At 42.0% G+C, this 16,101-nt stretch overlaps 1 protein-coding gene across 13 annotated transcripts in view; it reads right to left on the minus strand.

Moving 5' to 3' along the window:
• FAM169A (family with sequence similarity 169 member A) overlaps nucleotides 1-16,101 on the minus strand; it is a 119,255-nt gene that overhangs the window by 60,112 nt on the left and 43,042 nt on the right. For 4 of the 13 annotated variants that reach the window (XM_081520640.1, XM_081520641.1, XM_081520636.1 and 1 more), the window contains exon 1: nucleotides 9,821-10,052. The exons of 3 other annotated variants lie outside the window; for them this stretch is intronic. The gene's annotated coding sequence lies outside the window, so the exon portion shown is untranslated. Of the gene's footprint in view, nucleotides 1-9,314; nucleotides 10,053-10,327; nucleotides 10,413-16,101 lie in introns of those variants that run through there. 6 more of the 13 variants (XM_081520645.1, XM_081520637.1, XM_081520633.1 and 3 more) reach the window with 4 other exon arrangements.

Below are 16,101 nucleotides of genomic sequence, written 5' to 3' on the forward strand. Positions count from 1 at the left end.
ATGGTCTCAACCTTTTACACAAAAAGCCTGTTTCTGGACCTTATTATGATTCTCCCCTTGTCTCTTTCCTCCCCACCGTCATATCCTTCTCTGACTAATCTAGGTCCTGTATTAAATCAGCTCAACTTTTATTCTACTCACCTTTTATCCTTCTACCCTGGCCCTAAATCCAAGATGAATCTTTCTCTGCTCTCAGAACCGAGTTTTTGAGTATGACAAAAATGAAACCATTGAACAGACTTGCTACAGTTCTCAACACTTAGGTGGGCTCAACAATGCTCAGAAATCCTTTTCTATCCTCCGAGAGAGGAAAAAGATTTGATTACATATAGGTAAAGACGCCTATAAACTTATGGGTAATGGGACAGGAAGTTAAATGTGGTTCATAGTAGTAGTAGTGTCAGTCGCATCCCACTCTTTGTGATCCCACGGACTGTAGCCCATCAGGCTCCTCTGTCCATGGGATTCTCCAGGCAAGAATACTGGAGTGGGTTGCCATTACCTTCTCCAAGGGATCTCCCGGACCCAGGGATCAAACCCGAGTCTCCTGTGTTGCACGCAGATTCTTTACTGTCTGAGCTACAGGGAAGTCCTACAAATGTGGTTCATGTCTGTTACCTTTTTTATTTCACATAGAGAACAAAAATCAACTTTTGAAGTATGCATGGACTATGCACCTGATTCTATTTGAAACATTTCACACGTATCCCTGATAGAGTTTTTATCCCCAACCCATGAAGCGGGCGATTTAATTATCTCATTTGTCAGATGAGGAAATTAAAACACACAGCAGCAGTGTAACCTGTTCAGCAGACTCAGTCCATGTCTGACTCTTTGCAATTGCGTGCACTGTACCCACCAGGCTCCTCTGTCCATGGAATTTCCCAGGCAAGATGCTGAAGTGGGTTGCCATTTCCTTCTCCAGGGGATCTTCCCAACCCACACCTCATGTCTTTTTGCATTACAGGCAGATTCTTGACCAACTGCGCCACCTATAATAAGCAGCAAAGCTAGGATTTGACCCCAGGCAGTCTGGCTGTGAGACTGATCCTTTTAGTCACCATGCTAGGCCAGAAAGCACAGCACATTAGGACCCTAAGATGGTATAAGACTGCTCACACATACCAAGAGAAATCTTACCAGTTTTTTAAGAGTTTAATGCCTTCTTCATTTCTAGAAAAATGGTCCTACATCTAAGAAATCATTTAAACATGAAGGTAATGGGTACTCGGCATGTTTTAGGACTTACAAAAGCAACATCCAGTCACATGGCATAAAAGCTGATGCACTTGAAAGGCGGAATGTGTAGAATACTAGTTAAGGGAGTGTGTTCTCAAGCCAAAACTGCCAGGGTTACTAGCTGGGTGAAAAAGTGTTGGTCACTCAGTCGTGCCCGACTCGTTGTGACCCCATGAACTGTAGCCCACCAGGCTCCTCCGTCCACGGGATTCTCCAGGCAAGAATACTGGAGTGCGGTGTCATTTCCTTCTCCAGAGGATCTTCCCAACCCAGGGATCGAACCCATGCCTCTTGCATTGCAGGTGGATTCTTTACCGCCTGAGCCACCAGACTAGCTGTGTGTCCATAAGCAAATTAGTTGAACAGAGAGAGGAAAAGGACCTCTGAAGAAGGAATACAGTTCAAAGTAAAAACTAATAACCTTGAATATACATTAAAAATTTTACATCAAAACCTCAGGGGCAAATTTTATATAACCAATAGGAACCATAAGAATTAGCTTCCTTAATAAAAAAGTTTTTAAACTAAGCAAATAAATAAGCAGGTAGCATGAACAGGCAATTCATAAAACAAGAAAAACAAACATAAAAAATGCTCAACTCAAATTTTTTTTTAAAAGCCTACTGCATGTATTTTTAAAACTAATTTATGAAAAATATTTGTATATATGTTTGTACAGAAAATGACCTGGAAGGGCTCACATTATATTATTAACAGTAGATATTCCTGGTGAAGGAAAAGAACCAAGGGAAGAAAGGAGGTTCCACGTGGAGCCTCCTTCCTCAATCGCTCACTGTGTAGTATAGGATCTCTTGGATGCAACTGACAAAATTTAGGTTACATGCCCGCATCGAACCTCCAAGGGAGAAGAATGATTTGGGAGGTTCTACCTTGGGAAGACAAGCAAGGCTCATAGGGCTGACATGGGACTCCTAAGCCAAATGAGTCAGACCACAAATACTAAATGACCACATCCAGGAATGGATGCTAAATCCTTATCTTCCTGTCTATACACTTGGAGAAACATATAGTGAGCTACTTACATTTCTCAGATACATATGCAAAAGCCTAACAATAAATTAACAGGCGATACGTGAAACAGACATGTGCTTGTAACTGAAGTTTCCACTGATCGACCACATGTGGTTCTGCAGAAAAGAATACCTTTGCCTCTAGAACATGTCAGCTACCCAAGCCCGTCATGACCCAGATTATTAAACACTGTTTATAATCTCACAGGAGCAGTTTATAAACCTCAAGAGGGACAAAATAAGACTATTTAAATGAATACACCATAAAGTTTTATCCTTCATTTCAACATTAGACAATCTTTTTTAAAACCTGGCTTCTTTACCATGAAATAGATTCAATTTTATAGCGCTTTAAGTAAATACGAGTTTGGCATAGTAAATCTCAAGGACATAGGCAATTTTAAAAAATAGGAGTTTAAACAATATGCATATTGTTGTACATATCTTTACCATATATATCACAGAGCTATGTCTCATTAGAAGCATGAAGATGGATATTTTCGTTTTAAAGGAAATGCTAAAACAAAAACAAAACTTGGTACTTAATTTTGGTTTACAACTTACGGAATATTCTGCTGAGTCGCAATCACCACTACCACCATCACCACCACCTCACCCCACTTCCTAATACTTTCACTACACAACAAAGAAATGCAACCAAGAGTTGCTGCTTGCAGAGTATCACATCAACTTGAAAAAAAAGCAGCCTCCCAACTACAGGCTAAACATTCCCCTTTCCCTTCCAGGCTTCTCCCACTCTGCACTGCAAGCCACAGCCTCATACACCTGCTCTTGCAATCTTCCTGCAAACTCAGGTGTGTATGCTTACCCAGATCAAGTGAAATTGTTTTCTTACATTTCACTAGCAGCAGGCCCGGGGGAAAAAGAGATTAGTAGTAGTCTTCCTCTCTGGCTTCAATATATTTGTTGTTTAATCGCTAAGTCGTGTCCGACTCTTCATGACCCTAAGGACTGTAGCCTGCCAGGCTCCTCTGTCTGTGGGATTTCCCAGGCAAAGAATACTGGAGTGGGTTGCCATTTCCTTCTCCAGGGGTCTTCTCAACCTAGGAACTGAACCTGCATCTCCTGCTTTGCAGGCAGATCTTTTACCACCAAGCCACCTGGCTTCAATACATATTACTATATAAATGAATGACGAATGACTGAACAGTCTGTATAAATAAACCTCACATTGGTGCTAGAACAAAGAACTGCCACAGATGAAGTCCATGTGAAGTTCTGCAGCTAGAGGAAGAGCAATAGATGGTATCTCAACAGGCAGATAGAAGGGGAGACCCTCTAGGATGGGAATGCTAAAGAAGCCAGAAAGCATGCTGAGAATAGCAAGTAGTTGAATTCATCATGAGAGTTAAGGTATATAAAAAGTGGTGGCATGTATACTAGGAAAATAAATTGAGGATAGAGATAACAGGCCAAGAACACCAGATTAAAGAGTTCGGACTTTATTTTGCACACAGAAGGAGCTAATTTAAAGATCCTGAGCCGAAGAGAGACACCCAAGGCTATGGTTTAAGACAATTTACCCAGCAGCTGCGTGTAGGATGAATTAATAGGGAAAAATGAAGGGAGACAACTTGAGAAACTTGTGAGTTTCTTGCAAGTTCCTCATGCATACTTCTTTTAAACATACTTATCACAGGAGAGTGTGATTTATCTATTCTATCTTTTCTTCATCTATTCTACCAGGCTCAGAACTCCAGAGAAGCATAATTTTTCCAAATATATAAAAAGTAGGGATGGATCAAATGATCTCTGATGTCCTTTCTAACTAATACCTTAGGTCATGCACGACCACTTAGAGAAAGAAGACAGGGGAAAAGCACTTAATTTACAAAAGGTTGGTACCATCTAATGAATAATCATTTATTCTAACTCAAAATGTTTTCTGATGATGAAAGAACTATCATTCATTGCTTGCTTACCTTGTACGAGGCATTATGCTCAACATTCTACACATAATAAACCATTTATTCCTCAAAATGATTCTATGAGGTTAACTATTCTTACACACATTCTTCCACTGAGGAGCCTCAGGTGTGAAAAGGTCAAGTTGCCCAAGTTCACACAGCTGGTAAGTGGCAGAGTCAGTCTCTAAACTTAGCCAATCTCTCTCCAGAGGGATTTAATCAGGTTCCTAGATCAAGACAAAAGTCAATATAACCTATAATGTACCTGATCATACAAGTATCATTTAATATATCAAGCATATTGTTCAGTCACTCGTCGTTAGATTTCTTTGAATCTTGCAGTATCCCCTCTTCAGACTTTAGATACTTGTTTTAATCACTACGATCCACCTTCAGAATTTTAAAATGTTTACTACACAATGAATGCAAAGCCAACCGTTTTAAAATGAAAGGGAAACTTAAAAGCTGACAAAATAAGAGACTCAGCTGGTACTAGACTTGATACGAAGTATAAGCAAGTGTCTTTTTTTCCCTAAGTTAAAGCAAAATGATCCCACAATAGGGCTTCAATTAAAATTAGGAAAAGTGTACCTCAAGCATGTATACCTTCACCATGCATATTTAACTTTTATACAGAGTACACCATGAGAAATGTCGGACTGGATGAAGCACAAGCTGGAATCAAGACTGCCAGGAGAAATATCAATAACCTCAAATATGCAGATGACACCACCCTTATGGCAGAAAGCAAAGAAAAACTAAAGAGCTCTTCATGAAAGTGGAAGAAGAGAGTGAAAAAACTGGCTTAAAACCCAACATTCAAAAAACTAAAATCATGGCATCCGGTCCCATCACTTTGTGGCAAACAGATGGGGAAACAGTGACAGACTTTATGTTCTTGGGCTCCAAAATCACTGCGGATGGTGACAGCAGCCATGAAATTAAAAGGCGCTTGCTCCTTGCAAGGAAAGCTATGACAAACCCAGCATATTAAAAAGAAGAGACATCCCTTTGCTGACACAGGTCCATATAGTCAAAGCTATGGTTTTTCCAGCAGTCATGTACCAATGTGAGAGCTGGACCATAAAGAAGGCTGAGCACGGAAGAATTGACTCTTTCAAACTGTGGTGCTGGAGAAGACTCTTAACAGTCCCTGGGACAGCAAGGAGATGAAACTAGTCAATCCTAAAGGAAATCAACCCTTTCCTTTGGATAGGTCGGATAGCATCACTGACCAAGTGGACATGCGTTTGAGTAAACTCTGGGAGATGGTGAAGGACAGGGAAGCCTGGCATGCTGCAGTCCATGGGGTCAGAAAGAGTTGGACATGACTGAGCGACTGAACAACAACAATTAGGAGATGCAGAAATGGAAAAGGTCCCCTGGCCTCTTCATACGTCAGCATTCAGTCTCTTATGCCATCCTGAGGACCACATTTTAAGAAAACTATACTGAAAAACTGGAATGCCTGCAATGGAAAACAATCAGGATGGCAAAGGATCTGGAAACCACAGTTCAGAATCTGAGGAAAAGGACCTGGGGAGAAATCAGTGAGGGCAAGTCCTGCTGGACAAGTCTTAGAAGGAAGGCAAGACACTTCCCTTCAAATATCTGCGGTGTCAATACAGATGAAAACTTAGACCTCGTCAACATATCTCTAAAGAGTAAGAGAAATGAGCATTTCCAACAGTAAATTCTATCCACAAATGTATCACACTTCATGAAAACACAGATCAACTAATGAGCTCATCAGAGAGTACTGTGACTGCTGACACACTCCAGTTCTGACTGGAGTAACATCTCTCCACCCAAGGCACAAGGACATCCGTCTTCATCTAAGCCAGTTCTAGAAAGGAGAGCAAAGAGTCCACGGAATTCAGCTGAGTGATTATTTGTATATGCAATTATAAAATCACAGGAATCATTTTATAGAACTATGCTTTTTGTTGCTGTTGTTGACATTCTAAAAGCTGCTCAGATACAAAAAGTTAGTATTCACCAAAGTTTCACAAAGTTTCACTTCACTCACTATCACTTCGGTTTCTTTTTTCACAGTCTAGAAAATTTTATCAATAAATCTCCTCAGCCTTGAAATTAATTTCAAATACTTTTAAATATGCATTAAATTACAAAGCTAAATATCAATACTTTGAACATGTGGTTGCTTTTTGCTAAATATGGCTATATTTGCCACTCATATGCATAAGTAATTAATAGAAAATAGGACCAGATATAAAAAAAATTTTTTTTTTACTTTTATTTTTTGGCCCTACCACACAGCATGTGGGATAGTAGATCCCTGACCAAGGATCGAACCCACGTCCCCTGCAGTGGAAGTGCGGAGTCTTAACCACTAGACCGCCAGGAAGTATCCAGATCTAAAATTAGAAGATAGATTCTTACTCCGGGATCCGTAAGAGCTATGTGGGGGACTATATAAATTATATTCAACTTTTCAAAACAACACTCATTTCCCCACATTAATACACAAACTAATGAAAACCAAAAGATTTTCTTGGTTTTAATTTGTATTCTACCAATTCAACTCATTTTGGTTATACTTTATCTCATGAAGAGCAAAAGCTCTGATTGACAAGTGGTAGAGAAATCACAATTTTAAAAAAAAAGAGTCACTGTTTTGAACTGTACCTCAAAAAAGTACTGTACACTGCATGACTGTGGGGAGAAGATGATAAAAGGAGAAAAAGTTGAGGAACACTGAACTAAACACTTAAAAAAAAAATTCTAATTTCATTGATGACAATACTAGTAGTAGCTCACCTTTAGGAATGTTATCACATTTAATTCTGCTAACATTTTGAGGTAAGCTCTATTATAACTACTATTACAAGCCAAGGTTCAAACCTATCTATTTGGCTTAAATTATGGAATTATACTGGCTCTGAATAATAACTACTGTTAACTTAAGAATCAGAGTAAGTTCATCTGATATAAGAAGGGCCGGTTGATGTAAACTTGAAAGCATTAGTAATATGTATAAAAGACTTTATAGACTAAATTCCTTATCAATACAGTTTATTACTTTATCATCGTACAACAAAAAGTCAAGTTCATTGACTTTTTCTCTATAGCTATTCACTGAAATTGGCTTCTCCATTATCACTATACTGGTATCACTCCTCTTAAGGCCTCCAATAATAACCTCTCAATTACCAAATTCAAGGGATTATTTTCATTTTACCCCTCTTGTCCTTATGACAGATCAGACCCAACTGACTACTGTAAAGTTTCTCTTTCCTTGGACAATACTCTCAAGTTTATTAGTTTCTTTCCTTCCTCAGAAGAAACTCAACAACTGAACCCTCTTTCTCCTCTCCTGAATCCATTAATGCAGGGGTCCCCCCACATGCAATCTGGACTTCTTTAAAAAAGGCAATTTACTAAATTGATTTGTTCCCAATACATGTTAGCAAAAACCTCTGTGCAATTAGATTAAGGAATTTTTACCATTTTAATCCACAATGCTAGACTATAAGCATCGTGAGAGTGGAGTTTGTCTGTTTTTGCACCCCACAGCATAAGACACTCAGTGTTTGTTGAATAAATGGAAGCTGCCTCTGGTGTAACCTAAAACTAACATCTCATCTGAGAAGCTAGTAACTAAAATCATGCTCTTCTTTTCTCTTTTTACTCTGTACTGAACTTACTGGCAGGAACAACCTCAATCCCCAGGGACCTAGAACAGGTCCAGTCAGGGCACAGGCAATCCTTACTTAAGTTCTCTAAAACAAGACTCATCTCTCAAGGTCCAAGGTCCCTTTCACCTCCCTAATCCTCCCCAAAAAAACATGCCAGCAGGGAGAGGCATGACACTTCTGCTAGGGATGGTACATCATACAGAAGCATTTGTTTTCAGACAGAATAAGTGAAAGAGTCGTCAACTAATCAGAAAAAAGTTTAGAGTGCGTGGGTTTAAAAAGTTTAAAGAGATGACTCTCAAAAGCATCTAATTATATTTTTTCTCCAAATCAAAGTTAAGTCTTTTGTTTGATGTATATTATACGGTTATTAAAGAAATTTGTAATGATTTGACTATTATTTAAAAGATCAGACTAATCTGAAACTTGTTAGAACCTAAAATCCACAGGTAAAGCATCTTCGATTATAATCACTCAAGGAGCAGGCCATGTTGCTACTTGTATAAGCTTAGTTCCCTAAACCAATCCTCATCATAAATTCAGAGAGGAGTCCACTATGACAGCTTACAAGCCTTCTGTGAAAGACTGATATTTTATCATTGTTTGTACTGGAAGTCTTATCACTAATGGACTCTTCCCAGGTTCCTCTCACCACCACATTCCCTGGGCTAGCACCCACATTGCCCCCCACCCCACAAAACAAGAGACAAAGATTTTTAAAAACTAAAAACTTAGCCTCTTCCATATACCAAAAACTTAACCTTGTGTATATTAGTTAATAAAAATCGTTCCTCTTGTAGAAGAAAACCAAAACATAGCTTGCAGAGGTAACCTGTACATCTTTTGTACATGCAAGCAGACATACAAGAAACGTCAAACCCAGATCCATTTTGGTGAATTCCCTCCAGGGCCCAACTGTGTGTATTATGCAACAGCCACCATTCCAGGCTTTAATCCCTGTGATGCAGTGATAAAATACAAACGGCCAGAGCATAACCTACTAGGAACTTAGAAGATATTTGTGAGGAGACAAACTAAAAACAAGAACTACCAAATTCTCATGACCCTTGAAACAGACAGAATGTGTAACAGTTTTGAATCACAATACAACTTTTCCTTTGGGTAGTCTTTTAGCAACGTGTCCCTATCCCACTCAAGAATCCTCACACGAAAACGTTTTATTTGAGGTTTTGAAAGGATATCCCAAAAGAGGAAGGGGTCGTGGTTAATTTAGAATCTACTCCAGATAAGACAGTCACACCAACTTCCAGAAGCTGAAAAGCCAGTGAGATACTTCATCTTAAGTAAATGTAACCCAGATCCCTGAGGCATAAACAATCCAAAGCTTCACCCACTGATTTCTTAGGGCACAGGCCTCGAAAAATTGCACAATGGGCATCTAAGAACTAGAACAAAATTGCAACGACCTGTATTTTAGAAGGGAATCTATGCAATACCTAATCCAAAAGTGATTACAGGTAAGGGAGATGGTCAGAGCATCCTTGGAGGCCACCTGCGTGGCGGAACCGGAACGCTTCCGCCCCACCCGCCACCAGGTCCGCTTCCCCCACGCCGAGGCCACCGACCCGGACTGAAAGGCTCCAGGTGGGAAAGGCAGAAGGGGAGCGGGCTCGGCAGGCAGCAGCTGGGGATCTGGCCGAGGCAGGCGGAGGGAGGAGGAGGCATTCCCTCACACAAAATGGTGGCGCTGGCGCGAAGGCCGGCGCACCTGGGGGCGCCCCACACGCCCCTCGGAGGAGCCGGCCAGTCGCCCGCCAGCGTGAGCCGGCCAGTCGCCCGCCAGCGTGGGCCTGCGCCGCGCCCGAGTCCTCGGGGAGGCCCGCAGCTCGTGCCCGCGTCACTGCCCGCGGCTGTGCGGGGCCAGGCCGGCGGGGCGCGAGGCCGGACCCGGCAGCTTCGGCCGGGCCCGGGGCCCCGCGCCCGGGACGGGCCGCGCACTCACCTCGGACGCGCCGCCGGAGCCGCCGGAGGAGCCCGGGAAAGGAGGCGGAGCCGCGGGAATGAATGGAGCGGGCGGCGGCTCGCTGGCGACCCGCGGCCGGGCCCGGGCCGCGCCGCTCGCGGCTGCCGGGGCGAGTGCGGCCGCCTGCCCCTCGCCCGGGACACCCGGCTGCTGGTCGGCGGGCCGGCCGCAGCCCACCGTACCCTCCGCCGGCGTGACGCACTCGCGCCGCAGCGCCTCCCGCCTTTGCGCCCGCGCGGCGCCCGCGCCCACCGCGAATCCCCCCGCCCTCCCGCCCGCGCCGCCCCTCCTCGGCGCCGGGGACGCCGCCCTGCCTCCGGCCCGGCTCGCGGGTCTCGCGGGCGCTGGGCAGGTGTGGGCTCGGCCGGCCTGGGGGCGCCCCGCGGCCCCCGCCCCGCCCCGCCGCCCCTCTCCCCGCCCCGGCTGCCGTCGCTAGGCAGAGAGCGACGCCGCAGCGCAGGCGACGGCCCGGTATTAAAGAGTGACCTTGGCTTAGGTATAAAAATAGGCGCGGGTAAGCCGCGGGGACCTCGACGCTGAATGTGCGTGTTCCTTGACTGTCAACATTCGCAGACGCCCGTTTGCACTCCCCGGGGAGTTCTCCTCCGGCGGGGGGCGGGACCTCCGGGAATTTACCCCGGGTGGGCGAGGCCAGCCGACCTCAGGCCGGGATGCAGAGGGTGCGAGCGAGGACCACGGGCACCCGCCCGCCATCACCCTCCTAAACCCACTGCCACGCTGGAGGAGGGAAGCAGAAAGGAGGTAGAGAGCCCTTTCACAGTCTGGAAAAGCCCAATCTGGACAAGACAAGACTTCCATTTTGAGATTACCAGGAACCACCAGATTCCTGCGTTGACCTTTTCTCTTGCTTAGTCTAGCACACGCATACTACCCCCAGGCGAACGGCGGCTCCACCCTCCTCTCCTCCCCTTCCTCTCCCAACATATCTCATCTGCCTTAGCGCCCAGGGCCCTTTTGCTAATCACACTCCCTTGGAAGAAAGATAACCTCTCAAGTATTTAAAGCATGATAGATTTTTTTTAAGTAATGCAGGCCATGGTTTAAATATGTTTAATAAATGAATTGAGGAATAGTATTGTGTTAATCCGTAATCTCTGGAAAATAAACTCACCATTCAAGAGCTGCGGCATTGTTTTCAGCTCATCCAATAGGTTTGAAATTGCTTCTTTAATTCCTCGGAAATATTGAGCAATCGCAGTTCCAGCCTTTCATGAATTTACTAATGATCAACGAAGTCAATAAATACTTAAAAGAACACTTGTTGATAGAGATATATTTAACTCAGATGTTTTTCACCAAATAGACTTTTCTAGTTGCTCATAAAATTTCACATTTCTAATGTTTTATTTGTAATATTTAATTAACAGAAAATAAATGTTATAAAGTATTTACCATTTTTCTGGCCCTTAACACTGAATAAGATTTAATTGAGCAGGAATTTTGAATAGCAGGGTTTTATTCACAGCAAATCTGAAATTAATGAAGTTATATAACTCTTGAATTTATACTTCTAGGGCTGTTTGTAAATCGGAGTCCCCGGGGCAATTCCAAACGATTGCCGCTTTGGCGAGATGTCCTTTTCGCTACCAGGCTACAGGTGTTGAAGACTTGGGCCTTAGGGTAAAGCTAGCCAATACAACTTTTTATGTTTGAAATGCATGAGTGTGATTGGATTTTAGCTGTTATTGTAGTCGGTGGCCACTTATGCCTGGGAAACTATCTTTCCAGTGTCTGACCACGCTTTAGTAATCAAAGTCACGCTCACCTAGCCTCTAAAAGAGAGAGTCCAGTGGTCCCTCATTCAAGCAACTAAACTCAGCTCTTTCTGTGGCAAGGATCTTTCCTGCTAAGCCCTGGTGAAGAAGTGCTGTCTCCTTCCCATGAGGAGCGTGTCAAGTGAGGAAACTCTGGCTTCATTCTCTTCACTTGCAACAAGATAAAGCTCTGAGTGTTTTAAGGGAGGAAAAAATCGTCGTTTACTTCCCTCTTTGGCTGATATATACGATACCTTGTTCTGTTTTTACCCATATTCTGAAGATCCATGGGCTCTAAATGGATAAAGAACTTAAAAAATGAGTCTATCAGATTGATACATGCTATAGATCGCTACCAAAATATTTTAAAATACGCTTTGAAGCTTTTGTCTTAAAAAGTTTTGTAGGCAGTAAGAGTTCTATAGCTTTAATTCTTGTTGCATATGCTTGCTTCCCTGGTGACTCTGAGGGTAACGAACCTGCCCGCAATGCAGGAGACCACGGTTCAATCCCTGGGCCGGGAAGATCCCCTGGAGCAGGGAATGGCTTACCCACTCCAGTATTCTTGCATGGAGAATTCCATGGACATGGACAGAGGAGCCTGGTGGGCTACAATCTATGGGGTTGCAAACGGTTGGACACGACTGAGCGACTAACACTTTCATGCTTGCTTTAATTATTATTTTGTTAAGTTAAAAGCAGAAAGAAACATGTTCAGAGTTCTCGTTGCATTGTTAGTATATGTCAAAAGAGAAATAAAACCATGGTAAGAGAAACTTGCCACACCTCTAGACATAGAGGTTGCTGATATAAATGACCCAGAAAAGGGCCCTTAAATTGTATTAGAAAAGAGAAATTCCTAATGGCTAAAATAATGGCTAACATTATTGTTAACAAGCTGCAAGGCATTCTACTAACTTCTTTGTAGAAATCAGCTCATTTAATTCTCATAACTGTCCTTTGAGGAACATACTAAGGTTATCCCCAGTTTACCGACAGGAAAATTGAGGCACACAAAGAAGCTAAGTAATTTGCTCAGGGTCACATAGCTAATAATCCTGGCAGTTTTGGGTCCCTTTATCAGTGTTTCATACCACCTTTCATAGACACAAAATCTTATACCATATGATTGAATTTTGCTTTTGAAGCCCTAAAACATACCAAATACCAGTGTCTTCATGTTTAAATGATTTCTTAGATGCAGTAGTATTTTCCTGGATATGAAGAGGAAATTAAACCCTTAGTTAGAAAACTTGTAAGACTTCCTCACATATATATTAAGCAAAATTATACAATCTGTTAGTTTTTGAAAAGCCAAAAAAAAAAAACAACTTTCCACATTTTTTAAGGGTAATTGCTCTCCAGGTTTTTTTTTTCTCCAAATTCCAGAGAACAGTTATACATTTGATTTATATGTTTATTTAGTGAATGGAAGAAAAGATTCACCACCATCTCTGACCCTCTGTTAGACTTAATGGACAGAATTGTTACCAAGTCCAAGCTTGCTCTGCTTGCCGCTCGATAGGCCAATGAATCCGAGAAATGATGTATTGAGGAAAGGAAGAGACTTTAATTAAGGAGCCAGGAGACCAAGAAGATGGCAGGCTAGCACCTGAAAGTAATCATCTTATGGCATCTGGATACCAGGTTCTTTTATAGATAGAGATGAGGGGAGGTTAGGAAGCAAAGGAAAAAGGCCATTCATCTTGCAAACATCTAGAATGGTAAGCCTCAGGCAGGGGCTGTGTTAACTTCTTCCTTCCTGCCATCCACAGGTGAACAGGGTTCTGAACAAAGGTACTTTAACAGTCAGGCAGAGGGGCAGGATTCCCTGAGCAAACTATTCTATATGATTATAATAACAAAAGCAACGAAAAGCAAGTTAAAGAAACAGTTCCAACATGGAGTCAGAATTGGCTTCTCCCTGCAACAGAATTAGGGTCCAGTGTATACAATATACAAGTTTTAAATTCATGACATTACAGTGAAAAAGCTCTCATGACTGAGGTAGCCCAGGCACTTCTGGATCTAAAATACTAGCCAACTAGTTAACCAGTTAGCTAATAGTGACAGCCATGGAAAAGGGGAAGCAAAAAGGTAATCTTGTCATCTTTCCTACTCACCCTAGAAGAATGCTTTATTTCTTCCCCAGGTATATAAAGTATGTCACAGAAATGCTTTCAGGATTAAAAGGAGTATTTTGTCAGGGTTTTCTTTGTCAAATACTACTGCTGTCTGCAGATTTCAAATTCCTGAAGGATACTATGCATTGAGGAAAAAAAGAACTTAAAGAACATGAGTAATAACAAGTTTGAGAAGACCAGTTACATTTGTTCTTTTGGTTTGGTTTAATCTAACATGATATATAAGTTAAAGCACAGAGTATTTGGTAAGTTTAGTCTCAGTTTAAGAGAAAGAAAATGTGATATTTTTCATATTGTTGCTAAGTCACTCAGCTGTGTCCAACTCTTTGCAACCCCATGGACAGCAACATACTAGGCTTCCCTGTCCTTCACCATCTCCCAGAGCTTGCTCAAACTCATGTCCATCGAGTCGGTGATGCCATCTGACCACTTCATCCTCTGTCATCCCCTTCTCCTCCTGCCTTCAATCTTTCCCAGCATCAGGGTCTTTTGCAATGAGTTGGCTCTTCACATCAGGTGGCCAAAGTATTGGAGCTTCAGCATTAGTCCTTCCTATGAAAATTCAAGGTTGATTTCCTTTAGGATCCTAAAGCAAGGTTTATCTCCTTGCTGTCCAAGGGATCTGAAGAGTCTTCCCCAACACCACAGTTCGAAAGCATCGATCCTTCACTGCTCAGCCTTCTTTATGGTCCAGCTCTCACATGCGTACATGACTACTGGAAAAACTATAACTTTGACTATATGGACCTTTTTAGGCAAAATACTGTCTCTGCCTTTTAATACATTGTTTAGGTTTGTCATAGCTTTTCTTCCAAGGAGCAAGTGTCTTTTAATTTCATGGCTGCACTCACCGTCCTCAGTGACGTTGGAGCCCAAGAAAATAAAGTCTGTCACTGATTCCATTGTTTCCCCATCTATTTGCCATGAAGTGATAGGACTGGATGCCATGATCTTAGTTTTTTGAATGTTGAGTTTTAACCCAGCATTTTCACTAAAGAAAAATTACATATTTATATTCATGGCATATACAACAAGTTGCCTAGTTAATATCCATTTCCCTTTTTTCTCTGTCAGATCTAGTTTTGTTCAGGGTAGTCATGTGTCCACCCAAAGCTGTTTTCCTTTCCAGCCTCCTCTTGCAGCCTGTGATCATTTTGGCCAATGAAAGGTAACAGAAGATGACTTGGTATGGCTTCCAAGAAAGGTTTTGTTTTAATGATGAAAGACACACCGAGTGATCCCTTTGCCTTTTGCCATTTGTACTTTTTATTCTTCCTGCTTGGAAGAAGGACTTATCTCTGGATGAGAGCAGCCATCTTGAAACCAAGAGAGTGAAACCCATGGATTAACTATGCCAGAACCAAGAGATAGGAACACGGGATGATGATGACATAGAGAGCCATCACAGCAATTCCAGACTGCTCTAGTCTTCTTGGTTACTTGACAACGAACGCAGTCCTCACTAAAATTCAGAGTTAAGCACTATCTCCTTGCTGTGTCTGGGAACAAAGAACACTCTTCTATACTATGTATACTGTACTAGACAGAGGCTTTTCTCTGCCTTTGCTGCCGTCTTAAGGAACGGCACCCTGAAGAAACCAGTGCTCTCTGTGCTTTACCTGTCCGGTGTTTGATGAGGAAACACCCTGCTCCCTGCCCATGAAATGAGTATCTTGGGACTTCTCTGGTGATCCAGTGGCAAAAGCTCCCCGTCCCCACCACGGGCCCAGGTCTGATGCCTGGTCACGGGACAGGAACCCACATGCCGCAGCTACACGTTCGCATGCTACAGTGAAGGTCAAAAATAAATAAACATTAAAAAAAAAAATAAACCCTTATACTTGATCATTTAGTTCATTTGATTTTACACATTTCATACATGACCTCAGTAAGTCTCAAATATCACTGTGAGGAAGGATAACAAATGGCTGTTTTAGTCTGGAACAAGTTACTGGCCAAAGTAATTGCCATGCCAAGTACATAAAGAATATATAGAAAATTATAATTATGTTTTTCATTTTTTAATTAAAAACAAGTAGAAGAATCAAGATGTCAAGAGGGATCCTAAAATGAGAATAAGTAGTCTGTACTTCATAAAAAGCTACCCGCTGATACATATCAAAAGTGATGGAAGTATGAATGTTCCCCTTAATACATAAAGAACCTTTTAAAAAGAAGAGAAAATTAACTACAATCTAATGTTTTTTATTGTGTGCATTTCCCAAAATGGCTATTGAATAGTTAAATGACAACAATATAAGTAAAATTTTCAAAACAGTAAAAAAAAAAAGAAAAAAGTTATGTGTATGAAGATGTCACTAAAGCATTTTTTTAAAGCCAA

Source organism: Giraffa tippelskirchi, chromosome 8 (genome assembly GCF_054371585.1).
Source record: "Giraffa tippelskirchi isolate mGirTip1 chromosome 8, T2T-mGirTip1v1.2.pri, whole genome shotgun sequence".
In the NCBI taxonomy this organism is placed as follows: domain Eukaryota; kingdom Metazoa; phylum Chordata; class Mammalia; order Artiodactyla; family Giraffidae; genus Giraffa; species Giraffa tippelskirchi.